This window comes from Apodemus sylvaticus, chromosome 13 (genome assembly GCF_947179515.1).
Source record: "Apodemus sylvaticus chromosome 13, mApoSyl1.1, whole genome shotgun sequence".
In the NCBI taxonomy this organism is placed as follows: Eukaryota; Metazoa; Chordata; class Mammalia; order Rodentia; family Muridae; genus Apodemus; species Apodemus sylvaticus.
The window spans coordinates 33,379,509-33,402,776 of NC_067484.1; the positions used below are offsets into that span (position 1 = coordinate 33,379,509).

Sequence of the window (23,268 nt, forward strand, 5' to 3'; positions counted from 1 at the left end):
GAAGCCGAGCTTGGCAGGTGGTTCCTGCAGGCACTTGTAGGCTGGTGTGTGACCATAGGACTGCTACTTTTCAGAAAGTTACTGAGGGCCTTTCTTGCACCTGCTGTGAAACTCTCTTGTAGGCACTAGAAGCAAAAGTAGCACCACTTAGAGGCCATTTTCACAGATGCACACCAGAAGGGAAACAAGGAACTCCTCAAGGGTTGGACAGGAGGGACATCTGGATGACAGGAAGTGACATGACTGTGGAGCCCAGTAACTCTGCTGTCAAATGACAGTTCTGACCTGCTACCAAAACACTTAGTATCCTGGCTTAAGGAGTACTGTCTATGAGCAAGGTCAAGAAGTCTAAAGCTTTTTAAAGGCAGTTCTTGTGCTTTCGTGTACAAAGTAGCACTTTTCTAAGTTTTGAAGCAATGCACAGGTATTTATAAGAAGCTGACACTAAAAACACCTTTCCATACATTGGTAAAGAAGCCAACCCAATGCCCTTCAGTAGGCTTTCCTCCCAACTACAGAAACAAAAAAAGCAAGACAGGGGAACAGGAATCTACCCAATACCTGGATACATATGGCCCTGCAGAGGCCAGAGACCTTATGTATAGGAAGAACCATAAACAGGAAGAACCCCTCACCTCACAGGTGTGGAACTAAGGCCTGTGCTTAAGGCTGATGAGAGAAACAAAAGGAACAACCCACATGCAAATCTGGCATGACAGGAACCAAGCCAACTGTAGAGGAAGACAGGCGGCTCCCTCAGACCTGGCCATGGTTTTAGGTGCAGGTATGAACTCAGAAGATCAGTGTATTAAAAAAAAAAAAAAACTTCCACCCAGGACAGGAATCAGAATAATGGCTTGATTTCCGGTTGACTGCTACCACAAAGAGCAATCATGTTTCAATACTACAGAGTGACATAATGCGGGGAGGAGAGGAGGCATTCGGGTTCCGAGGTATCTCAGAAGTGGAAGCAGTTAGTGATAGGCATTTCCTGAAAGGCTTAATGTAGACTTCACTTTGTCTTTAAGAGTTTCTGTTTATGTGTGCCTCCTCCATCCCACAGCGAGGGTAGTTTAGGTTCTTTTTTAACCAAAGCATACTTAGAAGACCAATAGCCAGCAGATTGTTGACCCAAGGACGAGAAAGACCCTGGCCATCCGTCTGTTAACCGGCCTTCCCGGCAACTTTATAGATCTGTGTCACAGAGAGCAACTAGAGAGGAGGGACCAGAACATCCCAGTTTATGCCCACAATGTGTGTCTTGGCAGTCTAGAAGGCACAGTCCTCTACACAGCTCTTCCAGTGACAACAAGGCCTATGAGCAGTCAACCTCACACACATGACAAACCTTCTCCCACCCCAACTCATCTGAGTTAAAGGAAACACTAACATTCAATAATCTATCTCTGTCTGATCTAGTTACAGGCAAAGTAGGAGCTGCTCAATAGAAAGAGATGCAGGATTTGCCTCCTGGTGGGTTCAGGACTTTGTTGTGGGAGTGAGGTCGCCTGTCCCAGTCTGGGCTCATTGACTGTCAACTGTAGGTGTGGACTCCCGTATCTTTGCACGCTCTACTTCTTTGAGCTTTCTTTCTCTCCCTGCTCTCCTCTGGGTGTGAAGTTTGTTGCAGCTTTCGGGTCAGACTTCACCTTCACACAGCAAAACATGATTCCTTGGGTTTGTTTGGGTGTGCCAGAGGCACAGTGGCAGTGACTGGGGACCCAAATGTGCCACTGGTTTTCCCACCAGGCGGATTCAAACATTGTCAAGTTTGCACAGGAGTTGATTCATCGAAGATCCCACTTCCTTTGCCTCCTGGAGAATTTGTCCTCTTGGGTATGTTTTTAGGTTCTTCAGTTGGTCCGAAAATATTAGCTGCCATCTTATTTGGCTTGCTTGAAGGAATACCTTCTTCTGGACTTCCAAAAAGATCACTCAATTCTCCTCCCTGGGAGTTTCATGGATCTGGTTGGTGCCCGACTCACCAGCTTGGCTGTCCGTGCCCTGGATCATGTTGGCTGCTACCCTGTGCTTCTCTCTTGGTCCCGCCAATTCATGAAATTCTTAGGCAAATGGATGGACCTAGAAAATATCATCCTGAGTGAAGTAACCCAACCACAAAAGAACACTCATGGTATGTACTCACTGATAAGTGGGTCTTATCCCTAAAGCTCGGAATACCCAAGATACAATTCTCAGACCACATGAAACTCTACTGTTTAACTTCTCAATGTAGTGAAGGCATTCCACTGAGCCAGCTGTGCCTCAGTACCTTTGCCTACATCTCATCAAGGGAGCACAATACAACAATACAACGAATGCAAGCAACCACTTAAAGAGTTCCTACACCACAATAAGAACTCACTCAATGGGACTATGGTTTTAGTAACAAATAGAAAATCTTATTTCTGAAATAATCTTTCCTGCACTCCCAACAGCACCAAAAATCCCCTGGGCAAGTGTAGCAGAGGTACTTCGGAAAGCTGTGCCCTGTAAGGGTAAGAGTTCTATCAGTTTAAATCCTCTTTGCTCTTCCCTCTTCTAGGAACGTGGCATTAATTACCCTCATTTCTCTAGGCTGGTTAGATTGCCACCAAACGAAGTGTAACATAGGTCACTCCATGTTCTGATATGGCCCCAAACAGGCATTTTCTGTGAGAGAGGACATCTCTTACTTGAAAGCAGTTTCCTTTTGCATTTAGTTTTTAAGACAGTTTAGTGACTAAGATAAAAAAAATTATGTCAAAGGCTGGTGTGGGTGCTGGGAAAGGGGAAAACTTGTTTACTTGTGCTGGGAGTGAAAGTTGGTGCAACCACTATGGAAATTAGTGCCAAGTTGGATCCAGGGGAAAAGGGAGAAGTAGAGAGAACAGAAACTGTTGTCAGGATGTATTGAATGAGAGAAGAATCTATATTTAAAAACTATAAATATATCTACCAAATAATCCAGCAATACCACTCTGGTAATATACTCAGAGGACTTTGTATCATACTACAAAGATACTTGCACATCCCCATCCATTGCTTCGCTGTGCACAATAGTTACAAAATGGGATCAACTTAGATGTCCATCAGTTGATGAATGGAAATGAAAATGTGTGCATTGGCAAAATGGGAAATTGTTGAACTGACCCCTGGTATGACACCCACGCTCCCATGCATGCGTGGACACAAATATTAGACTCAATGGTTTTGTAATATATTGAGGACACAAAGTTAAAAAGGTAGGTAAAGGAAAATTTGAAGAGAAGGGATGGATCTGGGAGGTGAATGAAATCTGAATAAATCATGTGAAATTCTCAAAGAATTAATGAAAACAACAAGAAAAAGTTGATTATGAATATTTCCAAATACACTTAACCTCTAAAGAAGACACAAAAAATTGCCTTCAGTAATAGAAAACTGAAAAGTTCAAACTAAACCTCTCACTCAGAACAGAGAATCTTGACACAATCTAAAATATATTCATTTAAACAGAGTGTTAAAGAGTCATGATACCAAGACCCAGAAAAAGAGAAGGCATGAAAGGAGGTCTATGCATACTCTGGGACAGGGCTGGTTTGATTATACAAAAGTCAAAATAACTGCTAATATCAACTGGATAGAAGACAGAATTCAATGAGACCTGGGTGTGAGGCTATTGAAATATATTATATATTTATATGAAATTGTCAAAGAAAAATAAAACTTTTTAAAGACATGCAATTTAAATTTCCTAAGATATTATGCATAATACATACATTAAATTATTATAGGTAGAGAAAATAGAGAGATAATTTAAGCTATGAACCACGTGATCTACCATAATGACTAGAGTGGCAAGATGTACCCATGGATATAACAGTGGCATGAATATCATGGGGGTAAATGATTGCTTTCTGACTAGATTTTAGGGTTGCTCCACAGGAAAACATATATGTCTAGTACTATCAATCTTATCCAGAATTCATGACTGGGAGCTGATAGGTTCTGGGTACAAACTTACTACTACTATTTTGTTAAGGAGACAGTATCAAATTTATTTCTAAACCTTGGATCTCTCTGGATTAGTATAGCTCTCAGAATTTCATTATGGAAATTTCTTTATGCAGTAGATGGTGTTTAACACAGAAACATACAATTGGCCAAAGTACGTGGAGTAACTATCACCAGACAGCTTAACAAAAAATGGGACCTCTTACACCCCTAGCATCCCACAGCTCAGAGACCATCTCATAAGAGGGGAGGAAAAGATAACTCATTTCTATCACTCATTAGGATATTAAGGAGATTTTTTTCACTGTATTTTATAGCACAATATTCTTTAAAATTAGAGGCGCCAACAAATTAACTCAACCTCTCTGCCACCCTGATCCAATGAGTACCAATGTTTGCTTCATTTCTTTGTTTCCTCTGTCTCTCTCTGTGTGTGTGTGTGTGTGTGTGTGTGTGTGTGTGTGTGTGTGTGTGAGAGAGAGAGAGAGAGAGAGAGAGAGAGAGAGGCGGGGGGAGAGAGGGAGAGAGGGAGAGACAGAGACAGAGAGATTGCTTCATACCCCACATATCAGCAAAAATATAAGAATGCATTTTTTACATAACTACAATGCCATTATTGAATCTCATAGAGCCTACAATAATTACTTTGTATAATTTAATATTTGTGTCTATATTAAATAATTTAATGTGGCTTTAATTAAAATTGTTTAATTATTTACTTATTGTGGAGGTCTATGCACACTATGGGACAGGAGTGAATCCCACAGGACAATGCATAGGAGCCCATTCTCTCCTTCCACCATGTGGGCTCAGGGGATCAAATTAGACTTTTAAAAGACTAGTGCAATAGTTTCCATGTATTTTTGAAAAGGTCTCTATTGGAGAGACTTAGGCATTAGAACATTCCTAGAGAGTACTCTGTAATACTTATAAATCTCTAGAGAAATGTACATCTAGCAGTTCTAACTCTCAGAGCTTAGACTGCAGAAAAGATGAAGTAAGTGTGGTAAGTGGGTGTGGGATCTATAGTGTGCCACTGTTAACCAAGAAGAGCACTGGAGAAGGGTTTAAAAATGACAAACATCCTAAATAATTGGATTGTGTTCTTAAATGAAAATGTACAACCCAGCAATGTAATACTACAAAACCAAATAATATGACCTGAATATGTAATTATCATGGAGATATTTTTAATATAATGTTTGCTAAAACAGACTGTGACACAACTTACACATTATCTCACTTTGTAACATATGTCAGCATGAATGTGTGCAATGTGCATAGAAACATGGCATCTTTAAGACAAACTTCAACAATAATGGTAAATTTTGTTGAATAGTCAAATTAAAAGGATTTTAAAGACCTCTCTGATTTTGTGTACTTTCTATTTTTTTCTATGACCGCTACCTTCAAAATATAGCAACACAAACCACTTAGCGCGTGTGCACACACACACACACACACACACACACACACACGATCATGATAGTAGCTAATACTTTTCTGTGTCAAGCATGATGTGATTGAATCTCATTCCAAATGTAAGAAATAAATGCTGTTATTTCTGTTTTACATTGAGGAAATGGGGTAAATTTGCAATATACATGCACACACATATCTATATTAATATTGATATCTAGATATAGATATGGATATATATAGAGATACAGATATTCAATGTTCTTCCCTACCCTATTGATGTCTGATTATCTTGGCTGTGTAACTTGTTTGGGGAAATAGGATGATGTAATCCACCTCCTAGTGGAAATTCTGAGCCATTAAAGATTTTGTTCCAGGTTAGCATGACTAATTCCTTAACCTAGGTGTCAGAATGAAAAGCTGGAATAAGAAATGACAGTTTTATTCATCTGATAATGACAGTGAGTTTTAGGGGGCTATTTGATACTGCAACATAATTTTTCCTAAGCTTACTGTAACACACACAAAAGGCAAAGTTATACTAAACAATTTATTTAGTAAATGAACAAACTGAAATTCAAACCAGAAAGTCTTGTATCAGAATGTGTTCCATGAACTACCTTTGTTTATTCTGTTCTGTAATTGTCTATTTACTCTCATAAATTGAATATCCAAACAATGGCCTTGTGGCTCATAGATCCAGAAATTCAGATATATTTATAAATTTCTTTTTCTGATGGGAAAATTCATAATCTACCATTGGCAAACTGGAGAATAAGAAAGACTGTGGGAGCTGAGAATATAGTTCAGTTATATTTTACTTAGCATGAGTGGGGTCCAAAGTTCAATTTTCAACCCCTAATAAGGAAAAAAGATAGTTGTGTAGTTTACTCATGTTCAAAGGCCTGAGAATTTGGCTATTCTTGATACTAGCCTCAAAATTGAGAAACGGGAGCACCAGGCCATATTGTAGGAGAAGGGGAAAAGTCTAACTAATGAAAATATCTTAGAGTTTCATTGTTGTGAAGAGGCACCATGACCAAGGCAATTCTTACAAAGGCAACCATTTAATTGGGGGTGGCTTACAGTTTCAGAGGTTTAGTCCCTTATCGTCATAGTGGGAAGAATGGCAGTGTGCAGGCAGACATGGTTCTAGAGAAGAAGTTGAGAATTCTAGCTCTTGATCTACAGACAGCAGTAAGAACACTTCCCTACTTTTTGCCTTTTTGTTCAGTAGATGGCACTTACCTTCACTGATGAGAGCAAAGCTTTTCTGAGTCTACTGATTGACATGCCGAACCACACACATACTACTGCATGTGGAAAACACCCTTCTCACAGACTCAGTTACACTCAGAGTTAGTTTTCCCAGCTCAGTAGGGATCTTCTAACCCAGTCAGGCTGACACAGGCAATTAACCATCACTGCACAGACTACTTTCAAGCAGCATATGGATGCTAGGGGCCTCTTTGTGAACCCAGGCAGCTTAGCATATGGCTACCCATTTTGCCCCATTAGTTTAGAGATTCTGAGCACTTGCTTGCACTATCAAGCCTCGGGTTTGAAACTATTTGGATAAATGGCAATGTGTTCTTTCTATGAGATGCACAAAGTTGGGAAAGAGAAGCAGTAATTAAAGACGTGGTGTTGGCTCGCCCCTGCCCAACACCAGCTGATACTTACACAACTCAACCTCTACACATCTGTCTCAGGGAACATCAAGGAAAAAGAGAAAGAAAGATTGTAAGAGCCAGAGGACCAGGATGTATGATGCCTTAAGATAGTAGTGTCTTCTGTACTTGACAGGGAGTTGCATCCATGAAATCTGAGAGATATGGTCACCCAAACAAAGACTTTTGTATTATCCAGGGTTCTCTAGAGCCACAGAACGTATGGGTAGTCTCCATATAGTTAGGGAATTTGTTGATGACTTATAGTCTGTAGTCCAACACCCCAACAAGGGTCAGCAGCAGCTGTGAAGTCCAAGGTTCTAGAAGTTGCTCAGTCCCACAAGGCAAGCAGGCAAAAAAGAGTGTCTTCCTTCTTGCAATGTCCTTATGTAGGTCTCCAGCAGAGAGTGTGGTCCAGATTAAAGGCGGGGTGGCACTACCACACCTTTAATCCCAGATGACCTTGAACTATCAGAGATCTCCTTGTCTTAATCTTCTGGAATTCAGAGCCATTATTCTTCAAGATCTCCATGCCAAGAAACTTGTATCTCTGAGTCTCCAGATTGGGATCATAGGTTAGCCTTCCAATTTTGGATTGTAGTTCATTTTAGGTATAGTCAAGTTGACAACCAGGAATAGCCACTACAACCTCCATAATGAAAACCAGTTGGCATGCTAATCTCATAAGGAAATCTCACAAGGGCCCATCCCTAGAAGAAGTGCTACACACAACTGACAGCTGATCAAAGGGGAAGAATCAGTTCTCTCTAGGAACAGCCCTCTGATCGTTTATCCAATCCTGAGCAATCAGACCTAAACACATACACATGACCATTTTACGTGTAGCTTTTGCTACCCTGCCTAAGCTCTGAAATGGGCCATGATACCAGCCTCCACCCAGTTTCCCTTGAATCCACGGATAAAAAAGACACACACTCAGTTGTTCAATTTCAACGTGCCTTTTGACACAGTTGTTGGGCACTTATCACCCACCTGGAAAAGCATGCCCTTATCAATATTCTTAGCTCCGTACTTCCCACTTACCCTAACTTTAGTTGCTCAATTAAATCCCCAACTCCTTGCCTGTAGGAGTGGCCTGCGTGGTTCCTCTGTTTTGAAATCTCACATGGCTGGTCAACTTTTCTCCATTAGAAGCCTGGTGAACTCTCCTCTCCTCCCTTGCTTATTTTGCTTGCCTCCCAGGACTAGAAGTCCTGCCTATTCCTTCTGCCCAGCAATTGGCCCATAGTTTCTTTACTGACAGATCAAGAACCAATTGGGGAACAGGACATCATCAGAATCACCCCTACATGAGCAACACTAAATGGACTCATCAGTGACTACTTATAGGTACATATGTACATAGGCATATAGTTGTAAATATGCAGATATAATTATAGAAGAAGAGGTCATGAATTTTAGAGGAGTAGGGAACATGGAAGGAGTGGAAGGAGTTGGGGGTCAAGAAAGTGAAATGATATAAATTTAATACTCATGTATGAAATTCTAAAAAAAAAACTTAAAAATATATTTGGAGTGTAAAAAGGGAAGTGATTTTCACCTTTGATATTACACATGAACTTTATCAGAATTCAAGCATAGCCCACTGGTAGAAGCTAATGTATCTCTGAAATAAGCCATCCAATAACTGTTCAATAAGAAAATAGAAACTAAAATATGCAATAAAAAGTTAATAGCTAGGTAATATCCTTCAGTTCTACTTGTGTTGATATATTATTTGCACACATCTTAACCTCAGTTGCTTGTCCCTTCCTCTCATTCCTGTCTCTTAAAACACAGGCAAACTCATATACACAGACACACACACAGAGACACACACATACATGGATGCACACACAGGGACCTTGTACATCATAATCAATCTAAAAATTTGTTTGATTTAATTGTCTTGAGATGTAAAAGAAGAGTGTAGTTAAAGTTATGACTTTCTAGGGCTGGCCAACTTGGGTGGCATCTTAGTGAAGCTCTTTCAACTTACAAATGATGGAACTGACTGATGAAATTCTAACAAAAAGAAACCTTAAAAATACATTTGGAGTGTAAGAAAGGGAAGTGATTTTCACCTTTGATATTACACATGAACTTTATCAGAATTCAAACACAGGCCTAGCTTATATCTGCATGATTTACTCATCCACCTCAAATGCAAAGTCGAGCCTCATTCTCCAGGGCTCTTCTTAGTCTGTCATGCTGTACAACTGGGTTAAAAATAATGAGTTTTCTTCTGAGATAATGATAATGATGTGGACAAAGGTGTGCTAGATGCGTAGCAGTGCACGTCTCATTAAGATGCTGCTGAGTTTTATACTTTGAAAATGATTAGTTTCATACTAGGTGAATTTTACTGCAATAAAAAATGTCTTAGAAAAAGACTACAATGGGTATTAATTATATCATAGCTCATCACTAGTTGTGTAAGAATAAGTCCACTTGAACAGTATTAACCCCTAAGGCCAATGTCATTAATTCAATCCCCCATATCATGGTGGTCTGCTGTGCAACGCCGGGTAAATAGGCTCTACGTATTGGCTTTCATCTCTTCAGTTTTAAGACCGGGACTGCTGTTAGCACAGTGCTATAATGTCAGGGAATTATATTTAAGCCATCATTAACTCCTCCAGCCCACATTGATCTTTCCTTTCTCTGAAACTCGGGCACTTATAGCCTGCACTCGATCATTTAGAAATTAATTAGGTTCCATCTTGTGCTGTTCTTTAATTGTTTGATGTAGGATAACCTTGCCTTGCAAAAGATTGTAAGCACTTTGAAGTTACAGACTTGCTCCTATGCTCACTTATTAATGCACTCATGCATTCATTTATTCATGCATGTAATAAGTATGCTAAGTGATGGGGTGGGGGACAGAATAATACAGAAGGTGACCTGATGACAAGGTACTTGTATGGGGTTGTGGGGAGGCAGTTGGTTTCAACTACAGCAGTGTCTAACACTATCAGACGTCCTCAAATGTCCTTGCACATCCAGAAGCCCATCCTCCTTCCTGGTTTCAGCTTCCCCTTGCAGCACAGGGCTTACTCTGGTGGAAAACTGCCATCTCCCCACAGTTCTGCTGGAGGTCAATAAGAAGTCCAAGGTCAGGCTCCAGCTGTAGTGTGAGCCCTGGGAAGAAGACTGGAGCATAAGTACAGAAAGTAAGCTGATGAGAAATCACTTACATTGGGCAGGCGTCCTAAGTAAAGGCTCTCTCCTGTCTGTGAGGACCAATGCTGACCATTTACAGGAGTCCTGTAAAACTCTGTGTGGTTGGTTGGTTGTTCATTTAATTTTTTAAGATGGTTTGGCTTTGTTTTGTTTTTGTTTGTTTGTTTCTTTTTTTTTTTGCAAACAACTCCTCTACCACTAATTCTCTGCTGTGTATAATGTAGGTCACCTAGCAAGGCAGTGGGCTCCCCATGGGCACAAGCAGTGCTAGGCTATACAGCTATACGTTGTGATGAAAACTGAACTAGGAGCCAATGAGACCCTCTAAACATTCAACCTTCCTTCCTAGTACAGGTCTTGAAGGGAAAGCATCAACTGCCCACTGGGCAGGAAACACAAGAGAGAAAGGGTTGGCAAGCATTCCTGGAGAACCTACTGGCCTGGGTCAGGAGGAAGATGAGTCATGTTCCCTGATGCCCAAGCAGAGAGAGCTTGACTCTCAGTCTCCTTGGTCCCTTAGCAGGGAGACATTGAGCAAACACAGACCTGACTACCCAACAGGCCCTACCTGTTAACCCCTGTTTCTTTCCTCTTCAGATTCCTTCCCAAAGCCTTTTTCTCTATTTCATTCAGAGTGAGAAGTTTTGTTTTGTTTTGCCTTCCAAGCAAAGGACGGTTTTCAAGGAGGCATTGTTTCTGCAGTAGCAGATATATGCTCAGATGATATGCCCACTTCCCAAAGGTTTAGTTAAAAAAAAAAACCATGCATTTCACAGCTTCTCATCTTCCACAATTTTCTTCTCTTCAGAAGTAGAGACCAATTAATAGGTCTAGTGGAAATTTTATTCATCTTCTTCCCTCTGCGTGCTGTCTTGGCTGTTGTAGTCTCCCAGCTACGTGCATAACTCAGGAGCTAGTTGTAGTGGACAGTGGGTGAGAGGAAAGTAACTCTCAGCATGAACTAGAAGGGTTTGCTTTCCTCTTTGTCAGCTTTCTACTGAACGATACCACGACAGCCATTTTACATCACAGCATGTCAAAAATCAATAGGCCACAGCAGTGGTTGGCAGGTGGAAGACGGAGGAACAATTTAGGATGGGACATGGAATTGGCTTGGACTTGCCAATGGCCAGGATTTTGTGTTTTAAATCTTTCTTATCGTCTCGCTGTGCCTCTTTGTAAGCCAGCATTCTATAAGGACAAAGCCGTGTTCAGCTTGAGAGCCAAGGCTATTTGAAGCCAATGGTGAGAAGCAGAATGAGTGTGAGTCTGGCATCTCTCAGGCGCTGCCCAAGCTAGAATGAAAGATCTCAAGGCGCAGGTGCGGGAACACTACATCACTGTGGCCAAGAAAATTGAAGTCGGTGGTGATCGGGAAGGTATCATAATTTTTGTACCAGTTCCTTGCTGAAATCTTTCTAGAAAATCCAAGCCGGGCTAGTTTGTGAATTGGAAAAGAAATTCAATGGGAAGCTGAGGGGAGGATTCTGCCCAAGCCAACCTGAAATAGACTTATGAAAAATAAGCAAATGTGCCCCCACCCCGAAGCGTCACCCAGACAGCAGTGTAAGATGCCATCCTTAAGGACTTGGTCTTCCCAATTGAAAATTGTGGGTGAGAGGATTCATGTGAAACTGGATGAAAGCCAGCTAATAAAAGTTCATTTAGACAAATCACAGCAAAATGACGTGGAGCACAAGGTTGGAACTTTTTCTGGTGTGAACCAGCTTACAGTCAAGGATGTTAATTTGGAATTCCCAGAGTCTCCATTGTAAAGACCATGACTGAATAAAGTCATTCACAGTAAAGCAAACAAACAAAAATCTTTATCATATTTCCACAACACAGGTAGACATGTATGATGGTTTGTATATGCTTGTCCCAGGGAGTGGCATTATTAGAAGGTGTGGCCTTGTTGGAGGAAGTTATGTCACTGTGGGGATGGGCTTGGAGATCTTCCTCCTAGATGCCTGAGCATACCCAGTCTGTTCCTGGCTACCTTTGGATAAAGATGTAAAACCCTCAGATCCTGCACCATGTGTGCCTGGATGCTGCCATGTTTCTTCCTTTATGACAATGGACTGAACCTCTGAATCTGTAAGCCAGCCCCAATTAAATGTTGTTTTTTATAAAACTTGCACTGGTCATGGTGTCTGTTCACAGCCGTAAAACCCTGACTAAGACAACATGTTTATCTACACATTGTCTACCTTCCCCCAGATGGCAGTGAACTTCTTGAAAGAAAAAGATCAGGGGCAGACAGATGAATGCGTGAATAACTACAGGAGGAGATAAGGGACTTAAGGACAACTTATGTCATGTTGAACAAAACAGACATTATTATTTTATATTTAGATGCACTCACTTGACAGAGCGAAGCATGCCAGAAAGAATGGAGTAGTATCTATACAAGACTATAAACTATCAGCGCCATTAGCCTGTCTTAGACTGAGTCACGAAGACACTGGGAATTTGGACTCATGGTTTTTGTGTTCCAGCTGACTGAAATCACTTTGTGTTGTGATCTTCTATAGGCATTCCTTTTGGGTTTAGTGGACCCCATCCTGCACAGGACTTTTCGTGCTCAAAAAGAAATTCTTGCTGTCAATAATTTAGGGAAAGAACCTTTTAGGTGGTACTGGCCTGCTGAAGTATGACTTGGGGAACATCAAGGGGTTAGTTGGATTCTGTGCTATTATGGAGTATGTCACATCTGGCACAAAATGTGACAGCCAGCTATAACAGCAGACCACCAAGATGAATCAGCCTCGATGAGAGTGAAAAGTTCAAATGCCAGCTCTTCTGGGTGCTGCACACTGACAACAGCATCTGTCCTTTTCTTCCAAACTAAGCCACCTGCTGGCCCAGTTCCCAGGCCATGGACCTCACTCTGATAAACGGATATCAGCATAGGCACGGTACTTTTTCATGATCAGGCAGCTTCTTAGCATGGGGCCTTCTGATGGATTTGTGGTTCTCTCTTTTATATGCTCTATTCTTTCTCTGGAAAGAACATTACAGTCTCTATGTGATGACCGAGGAAGATGACTCATTGTGACAGTTTGTTCATACCTAGTCTTATAGCCTAGCTTTTCTGCTACCTCCATCATCCCTCACTTCTCTCAGAGATGAGAAACGGCAAGATTTGAAGACATTTACCCAAGGGGAATCATCCGCACAAAATCCAAAAGGCCCATTTGCCCTATGTTTGCCACAGACTCTGGATTTTCACACTGTAATTATTCCAGCGTTAGATTCCTAGCCATACCTCACAGGAACCGGCTCAGCCAGGTGTCTTCCAACATTCCATTCCCTGAAGAAATCTAGGCATCAACTGTAGGCAAAGAAGGCAACAGGTGGTGAAAGAAAGTACACTTTCTTCTTTCAGAGATGCTCAAAGCTTGCTTTGGAATAGTCCATCTAAGACTATGCAGTGGCTCAAAAGTCTAAAGTCCTTACATCAGCTGGTGGATTTTGAGTCCAAGGGATTTTACACTACAGAAACAACCACAAATCTCCTGCTAATTCTACTATTGGAATCTCTACTAATTGGTATCTCTACTAATGGTATCTCAGGATACCATTCCAAGATTCATCCCAGGATGACACAGGTGCATCTTTTGAAGTGCCAAGTGTTATATCTCCTGCCGTTCAAGTCCCCTCCTTTAGCCTTTTGGCCTGAGATTTATTATTCTACAGCTACTGTGTTGAATTGCCTTTGAAATCAATTAGCACAGGTACTCAAAGATGAATGCTTAGACTCTAAAGGAAGGTGATGAAAACATACCATTTAAATAGAAATCAATTTCCTTTCATGTATTTCTTCCTTGCTGCTGCCTCAAATTAATAGTTTTTAGATATTTGTGTGTAAAGGGGAGAATTCTTTTACATCAAATATTTCCATCACCCTCATGTGTCTCTGGACTGCACCATAGATGTAATCCTAGTTTTCAATATTACCAAAGAACTATTACCATGGAAACCCATGGTCATTAGAATAAATATGGCAGCTGAGAAGCAACAGAGAAATGACCTTGGGTTCTTGCTTTTATCAATAGTAATTAGACAGTTTGGGAGGGAGCCTGCCATTCAGTCCCTACAAATACCAAAAGTCATAGCTGCAGACAGTATTATCCTTCTGATCCAGCTCATCTGTTCTCTGTCTTCGTCTTTACCAAAGACTTTGAGTGGAACAATTAGACTTATAAGAAAGGCTGCCAAATAGTAGAATAAAAGGCACTGTCTCTTGGAAGAATCAAATGCAGACTTGAATTTCAAATGTAGGTATCAGAACCACTATAAGAAGACGTGTAGGAACAGAACAGCAGAGGAATCCATGATGGATCAATAGCAAAGTTAGAGATGAGTCAGTGTGGAACTTTTCTAAATCTTCCTCATTCCTATCCCACTCCCACCACCACCCCTGCTGGAAGTTGGAGCACACTGTTGAGTATTTTGTAGACTGGCGTCATCATTTTTACTCTACAAATAAGGAAACAGCCACAGAGAGATTAGGTAACTTTGGGTCAAGGTTGTAAAGGTTAATTTTACAGGACTGGTGTCCAAAGAGTTAGTTAAACATTTTTCTGGGTGTGTCTATGGGTGCTTCCAAAGAACAACAACATTTGAATCAGTAGATAAGATCAAAACAGAGTGGGCGTCATTCAGGTTTTCGAAGGACTCAGTGGCTGGGAAGTTTTTGCCAGAGAGAGTGCATTCTGGGCTTGAATGTTCACAAGAGCACATGGTCTCCTCCTGCCTTCAGGCTGGTAGATCTTTCAACCATGGGGTTTATTGGTTCTCAAGTCTTTGCATTGTTTATTTTGTGATGTTTCAGTCATCAAAAACACATGACCCAAGCCATTATACATATTTGTAATTGGGTTTGTCTCTCTTTGGAGAATCCTAATTCGATTTATTTATTTCATGTATGTGAATACATAGTTGCTGTCTTCAGACACACCAGGCATCGGATCCCATTACAGATGGTTGTGAGCCACCATGTGGTTGCTGGGAATTAAACTCAGAATCTCTAGAACAGTCAGTACTCTTAACTGCTGAGCCCTTTCTCTAGCCCTAGATGGACTCTTTTTTATGCCTTAAAAATACACCTTAGAAGAAGGCATTTGTTGTAAATAGAGGCAAGTTTTAGGGCACATCTTGCCCATGCAAACACCTCTGGAACATCTGGAATCTCAGGAAAGTTTATTTCAGCACAATATCAAGGCAGTGAGAAGAACTGCCCATTGCTAGGAAGACAATGGGCAGCATTCAGGGGCCACTTAACATTTTTGTTTTATCCTTTGTCTAGAGGAAGGATACCGATTTATTTGAGTTAATTTTATATTCTGACACTTTGCTGAAGTTGTTTATCAGCTGTAGGCATTCTCTGGTAGAATTTTTGGGGTCCCTTATATATACTATTATATTATCCACAAATAGTGATTACCTTGACTTCTTCCTTTCCAATTTGTATCCCTTTGATTTCTTTTGTCTAATTGCTCTAGCTAGAACTTTGAGTACTATATTGAATAAATAGGAAGATAATGGGCATCCTTGTCTTGTCTCTGATTTTAGTGGGATTGCTTCAAGTTTCTCTCCATTTTAATTTGATGTTGGCTGTTGGTTTGCTGTGTGTTGTTTTTTATTATATTTAGGTATGTGCCTTAAATTCCTGATCTCTCCAAGACTTTTAACATGAAGGGGTGTTTTATTTTGTCAAAGTCTTTTTCGGCATCTAAGGAGATGATCATGTGGGATTACAACCCCATAGGTCTTCCTACAACAGTATCAACTAACCTAACTCTTCAGAGCTTCCAGGGACTAAGCCACCAACCAAAGAGCATACATGAGCTGGTCCATGGTCCCTACTACATATGTAGCAGAGGACTCCTTTTTCTGGCCTCAGTGGGATGAAATGAGGTTGCTCTGGAGACTTGATGCTCCAGAGAAGGGGGATGATAGAGGGGTGAGATGGGAGTGGGGAAGTGAGTGGGGCAGAACCCTCTTAGAGACAAAAAAGAGAGGGGGATGGGGTAGGCGGGCTCATGGAGGGGATGACCAGCAAGGAGGACATTTGAAATGTAAATAGTATAATTAATTAAAAAAAACTTTTGTTTTAGATTAAGATTTATTTACTTTATTTTATGTGCACAAGTGTTTTGCATGCATGCATATATTGTGCCACATGTATGTATGTATCAAGAAGTCAGAAGAGGATATTGAGTTCCCCAGAACTGGAGTTGTGGATGCTTGTAAATGTTCGTGTGGGTTCTGGGAACTGAATTCAGGTGTTCCAAAAAGAGCAACAAATGCTCCTCTCCTCTGAGCTGTCTCTCTAGCCCCTCAGGAGTCATTTTAAACTGGCCTCTGCTAACCATGTATAGGTCTAACATGGCCTCACCTTTTGAGGAATACAGAGGAAATACCAGGCTTTGGATAGCAGAGGCAACATCTTGTTGGTGGAACATCTAGACTGGAATGGGTGCACCGCCTCTCCCTGGGGGTGAGTGCTGTCTCTCCTGGTAAGCATTCTATACTAAAGTTACAGTTCCTATTAGTCTCAGGATCTTCACCTCTTATTTTATTAATTTTATCAAAGGAAAAACAGTATTGAGATTTTTAGTAGAAAGGACTAGTGTTCTAAGAATTAAATCTATTGAAGTATAAAGCCAAAACCCAAACCCACGGAATCTGAGGTTACTACGATTGCCCATGTAAGGCAATGTCATGAAATTCTGTCCCTCAGATTGTACTGAAGACAGTGAGCAGTAAAAATATTTCTAAAGTCACTGAGGATTGTTGAAAACCTTTAAAACCTTTTCCTGTTTTCTTTTACTTGAAATATAGTTATGAATAAAACTCCATTGGCTATATTATAACCTTAAAAATGAAAGTCACACATTAAACAGACCACCAGGAGGCCAAAGGCAGCTGGCAGGCCCATGTCTTTGGCTGTAGACAAGATAAGCTCGAGACATGGGGAACTGAAATGTGAGACTGAAGTGCAGTTGTCTAGTTGGGAATCTGACCAGGGTTTGCCCATTCACATTCTCCCAATGCCTCGACCTGTATGGATGAAGAAACTACGCAAGCATACATACATACATACATACACACACACACACACACACATGCATACATACATGCATGTACACACTGATATATACATACAAACACACCCATGTATGTATACACACACATACACACATATGCATGTATACACACATGCACACACATAAGCATACATGCATGCACACACATGTACACACATACCCATGCATGTACACACAGAGCATGTATGCACACATGCATGTATACACATTACACACATGCATGTATACACATATATGCATGCGCACAAACATACATGCATATACAGAAAAGTTTGGATCAGGTGTGCTTTGGGCTCTGATTGAGACGTGCCAGCAGTATCCTGGAAAACTCAGTGTGTTTATTTTATACAACTGAATCAAAGAGATGAGATTATTGCATACAATAACCTCCTTAGTGAGGAGGCAGGGTTATTATTACATCTGAAGAAGGAAAGAAATAGGCTTAGCTAATCTTGGTGAGGGCATGCTAACACCTGCACATAGTCTGTGTGTGTGTGGGGGGAGCCTCTGCCATCTCACTGATGCTAACCTAAAGAAGGCTTTGCCATTCCCCTGGGTCTGAGGCACTGAGGTCCTTGACATGGCCATGCTCATGTCAACAGCTCACATTCCTTAGGGACTTCCTCTGCTTCCCACATCCCAATGCCAAGGGGATAGGGTGAATTGTGTGATTGTTCAGTGTTCCCCATAGACTCCCACTTTTTAACACTCGGTTTATTTAACACTTGGTTTATTTAACATAGCATTGTTTGGGGGAGGTTATGGGACCTTTAGAAAGTGAAATCTCAGCAGAGGGAAGGTGACTCTGTGGGTAGACCTTATGGATGATAGCCTGGTCCTGTTCCAAGCTCTCACTTTCCTGATCCACCAAAATACATGCAAGAAGCCTCACTCTCACGTTGCCATGGCTACAAGCTACCATTGCCACCATTCTTTCCTAACCACAATGGATTGTGACCTCTCAAACTATGATCTAAAATAGAGCTCTCATCTCTTAAGTTTCTGGTTATTAAGCATGTACTCACCACAAAGAGAAAGCAACTAATACAGGCATCATTGTCATCAAGCTTTAGAATGCAGCATGCAAAAGCATCTACTACAAGGCAGGTCTACCTGTTCAAAGTCTTAACCGAATTTCCCTCTTGTTCTTTTTCAAAACAAGGGGCATGACAAACTTTGCTTCTCTTCTAATGTCGTAGGCTTCCTTTTCTGCTAGAGTTTTCAGCTTTAGAGGAAACAGTTTCCTCCTGCCAATTTTGTCAAAGCATGATGGCCCAGGATTTAAATTCTGCACTGGAGAATGCAGTTATTGTTGTGGCGGTTTGAATAAAAAGGCTTCCATAGGCTCTTATATTTGAATGCTTGGTCATCATGGAGTGGTACAGCTTGAGAGAAGGATCGAGAGTATGTGGTCTTGTTGGATTAGGTATGGCCTTGTTGGAAGAAGTGTGTCTCTGGGGATGGACTTTGGGGTTTCAGAAACCCAAACCAGACACAGTGTCTCTTTCCTTCTTGCTACCTGTGGATCCAGGTATAGAACTCTCATCTCCTCCGAGCACCCTGTCTGCCTGCCTGCCACCATGTGTCCCTCTATGACGATAATGGACTAAACCTCTAAAACTAATCCAGCCCCAATTAAATGTTTTCCTTTATAAGAGTTGCCATGGTCATGGTATCTCTTCACAACAATAAAACACTAAGACAATTTTTCAGACCCATTCCAGATACATCTGGCACTTATTTCTTTCCTCATACTCCTCATTAAATTGCATCACAGAATAAAAGAGTTGATATTGGTGGGAGGGAAAGCATCTTGGTGGCTTTTCATCATCAAATGTGTTGGTAGGCCCATGAGGCACTAGGCGGGTGTTAAACTATGGTGTATACGACTACAAAGGGACCTAAAGATTTACCAGTGAAAAGGCATGAAGAACACGTTCAGCAGCCTCACCTGACCTTGGCTTCTCGTGAGCTCTAACCATGTATTTGGACTTCAAAGAACACTGTGACCCCCTGTAATCCACAAGGCAGAACCTGTCTTGGATCTAATGTGCCATAGGTCCTTCAGGCCCTTTCTGCATAGACATAAACCATGATATAAGATCAAACCATAACCTGGATTGGCTAACATGTAAAATGTTGACAGTACCAAGTTCTGGCAATGATGAACAGCAAATGGAGCCCTTCTATTAGGTATTTACTCAAGATAAATGAAAATGCATGCTCATACACATTCGCACTAGAAAGTTTACAACGTTTTTTATAATAACCTCAAACTAGAAGCATCACAAATAGCCACCAGCAGATGAATGAATGAAAACAGGAGTGTATCAGTGCACTGTTGCATTTAGTACATTGAAAGGGAATGAACTAAGAATACGTGCTAATGGACACATTTCCATTTGAAATGCTATGTTAAATGAAAAAAAAAAATCTAGACATGAAAGGCTGGATGACTACACTTAGTAAACCCCAGGAAAGAGAAATCTAATTGATAGGGTCAGAAAGCTGATCTGTGTTTGCCTGGAGTGGAGTATCTGGAAGTGACAACTGACTAGGAAAGGCAGAGAGGAACTTGATAGGCATGTTCTCAACTGTGATTGTGACGGCATGAGTGTAAAAATGTGTTGAAACTCACCTAAGCATGTACTTTGGCACATTTTATTGTATGTTGATGATATTTAATAAACTTTATTGTACAGGTCCCCACTGCTAGCTGAGAACCTAGAGACAGAGGATAGCTTCTGAGGGAAGGAGAACCAGTTTTCTTTAAAGATGCGGCCCCTGGGAAGCCAGCTATGCTCCAGTGTCGGCCCTGTAGCCATAAATACATGGGCAGCACAAATCACAATAAAAAAAAAAACAAGGATGTAAAGTTGGGAAGGGGTAGACCTGGAGGTCAGGGATGGACCTAGGAGGAGTTTGGAGGAGGACTGAGGGTGGTGAATATGATCAAAATATATGGTATCATTGCATGAAGTTCTTACAAAATTAATAAATCTATGTAAAAACAGGTAAATCTTATGGCTCTGCAAACAAATTAGAGGATATCAAATATAAAGTGAACCTTAAAGTTCTGTAGGTTACCACAGTTAGCAGACCAAGAGCCAGAGGGATTAAGAGTCAGTAGTTTACAGTCCTGAGGACAGAAAAAATTAAACTTGAGGCTATAATAAGGCCAATTATGGTTGCTGCAGTGAGGCTTTGCAAAGTGATTCATTATTAGCAACATTTCATCAAAATACTTAAATACTTAAAAGATTAACTCCTAGACAATTAATTATATAAACATTCTCATAGAAATTTTGTTTGTGTAAAATTCAGTCAAATCCCCATGAAGTAACCTTTTTATGCATTTACCAATAAAATTTTCTATTAAAAGTAAATAAATTAGGAGTTAATCCTACTGGTCCTTTTGGGGGGAATTTTGAAATCCAGGCTCAATGCTTATGTTTTTTATTAAAATGTTGATAATTAATTATCACCATCTGATGGATAAACTCCTACTTTTAAAACCAAAATGAGGAATATACAAATAGGACAGATCACTACTTTCTTTCTCTAATTCTTAATTCTGTGAAATATTATAATTGTATTATGAAAATCTAGAAAGACTGAGTATGGATAAAGATTTAATCGATATAATTGATTACCTCTCTGGCTGCCAATCAATCAAGAAGTTGATTCAATTATTAAAATTAATAAATGATTGAAACAAAATGTTTTGTTTCAGAGCCAACAGTACCAAGAAATATTACAGCACATGGAATTTAGCCTGGCAAATTAAATAAATGTTCATGCATCTCTGTGCTCAAAATTTGCAAAATTCTGAAGTAAACAGATCCTGAAGCTCATGGGTCTGCATGTGCATGGTCTACTTTCTTTCTGCCTCAAAATAGTGAGCCCACCTGGCCAATATGGCCAGAGGCCTCTGTCTCTTTGTCCTTTCTTCTCCTCCAATTCAGTTTGTCTTTGCACATAGCAGTGCCTACAGCTCCCGTACTTCTCTCTACGCTTGGTTTTTAAATAAAATCTCCGTGAATAACAACAACAATAATATAGTAAGTACTCAGTGATTTCACCTGGTGTCCTAACTTGCTGTGCAGTCCTATTTATCACACAATTCTCAGACCGAAGCAAAAAGTAGATACCCCCTAAGTTCTGGCATACTTCCCAAGCAAAGACTGACGCCACAAAGCTCATCATGGAGTGTGGCCTCTGCCTATCTGGAGAATCACCTTCCGTCCTGATCATCCCTCCCACTGCCAAATCCTCCACAGAGAGATGCTCAAGACACACCTTTCAGGCAGAACATCCTGGAATCATATCAGGAGCTCTTCTTCATCCTTATACTAAGTATAGATTTGACGAGTTATTGTAACAAAACCTTTCAAGTTGCTACTTAATTCCTACATTACTATTTAACATTCATATAAAATTCCAGGTGTCTGCATAACTAGCATTATGCATGATGAGTAACCAAATGTCCCCCATGTTAAGGCACAGTGAATATTTTATAAATAAATATTTTTAAGGACGACATTCTAGATCAGTGATTCTCAGTTTGATAAAGTTGAGGATTTCAACCTTCTTTATACTGCGACCCTTTAGTACAGCCCCTCATGTTATGTGACCCCCAATGATTAAATAATTTTATAACATCATCACTTCAAAACTGTAGTTTTGCTACTGTTATGAATCATAATGTAAATAACTGATATGCAGGATATCTGATATGTGTACCCGTAATGGGTTGTGAACCACTGTTCTAGTTGCTGAGGAAGCTGGAATATATACTAACTATCCAGAAACAGTACTTCAAAAGGACAGAGGAAAGATTTAAATGCATAGGAGCAGTCCTTCCTTTCAACTACACAAAGAAATCACATGGGGGATTGAAAAAAAAAGCACATAGGTTATAGGTTTTTAAGCACTGGGTTTGAAGAAGCATAAAGACCAGTAGACTTGCAGCTGGTCTAAAATAATTTATTGGAGTAGAAGACAAGGCATTCAGAGATTTTACAGTTCCTTAGATGATTTGCACATACAGCTTGAGGGGCAGAAATACTGAAAGCAAAAGTGCAATCAGCTCCGCCCCCCCACCCCCCCCACCCCCGCCGCCAAGCCTCCTCTAAAAAGAACTAGCGTTCATATTTGCCTCCCCCAAGTTTTCAAAGAAAATTCTAGTTATCTTTCCCAACACTCACATCACCAGCTGCTCTATTAGTATTTTCAAAAGCATACTGCAATTCCAGAATGTTCTTAAAGGCTTTGGCGGGTGCCAGCAGACCAAATTAGAATTAGAAAAGAACTCTGTTCTTTGTCTAGCAAATAGGAATGCAGAGGATGCTAACAGCCTCAGAAGGCTGCTCTCCTCAGAGGAGTCTGGGATGGGGTGCTTGTTAATGAGATCATGGAGCTCACATCCGCTGGGAGATTCTTCCAGGTTATTCCAACTCTGTCCCTTCCACAATAGGTAGCATTAATAATTTATCCCCAGTGGAAGGGAATTTCAGCTAAAGTTGTTTTTACCACCCCACCCCCTGTAGCAAGAAACAAGGATTAGCAGACCAGCCTTTTGACCCCTGAGCTTCTGAAAGTAGATATATTGGGGTTGTGGGGTGGGACAGAGAGCTTAGTCATTTCTCATTCTAGTAGGCACAACACCCTAAGACCATGTTGCTCAACACCCCTAAATCATCTACATCATGGTCATCTGAGAGACTTCTTTAAAATGTAACTTTTCCTGGAAGGATTCGTTTGCCCCTGTAGTTGTGATCACCCCCCTAATACAGTAGAATGAGACTCATGCTCTGCACTAGCAGACTTCAGTGTGAGCGCTCTACCACGTACCTGCAATGTGACATTAGGTAATTCAGTCTCTCTGAACCATCACAAAGGCGCTT

The 23,268-nt window shown here is 40.7% G+C and overlaps 1 protein-coding gene and 1 pseudogene across 1 annotated transcript in view; one reads left to right on the forward strand and one right to left on the reverse strand.

The window, feature by feature from the left end:
- The window catches only part of Nars1 (asparaginyl-tRNA synthetase 1), a 581,145-nt gene that overhangs the window by 357,371 nt on the left and 200,506 nt on the right, over positions 1-23,268 (forward strand). The gene's annotated exons all lie outside the window — the stretch shown is intronic.
- On the reverse strand, positions 1,442-2,013 carry LOC127698124 (jupiter microtubule associated homolog 2-like; annotated as a pseudogene).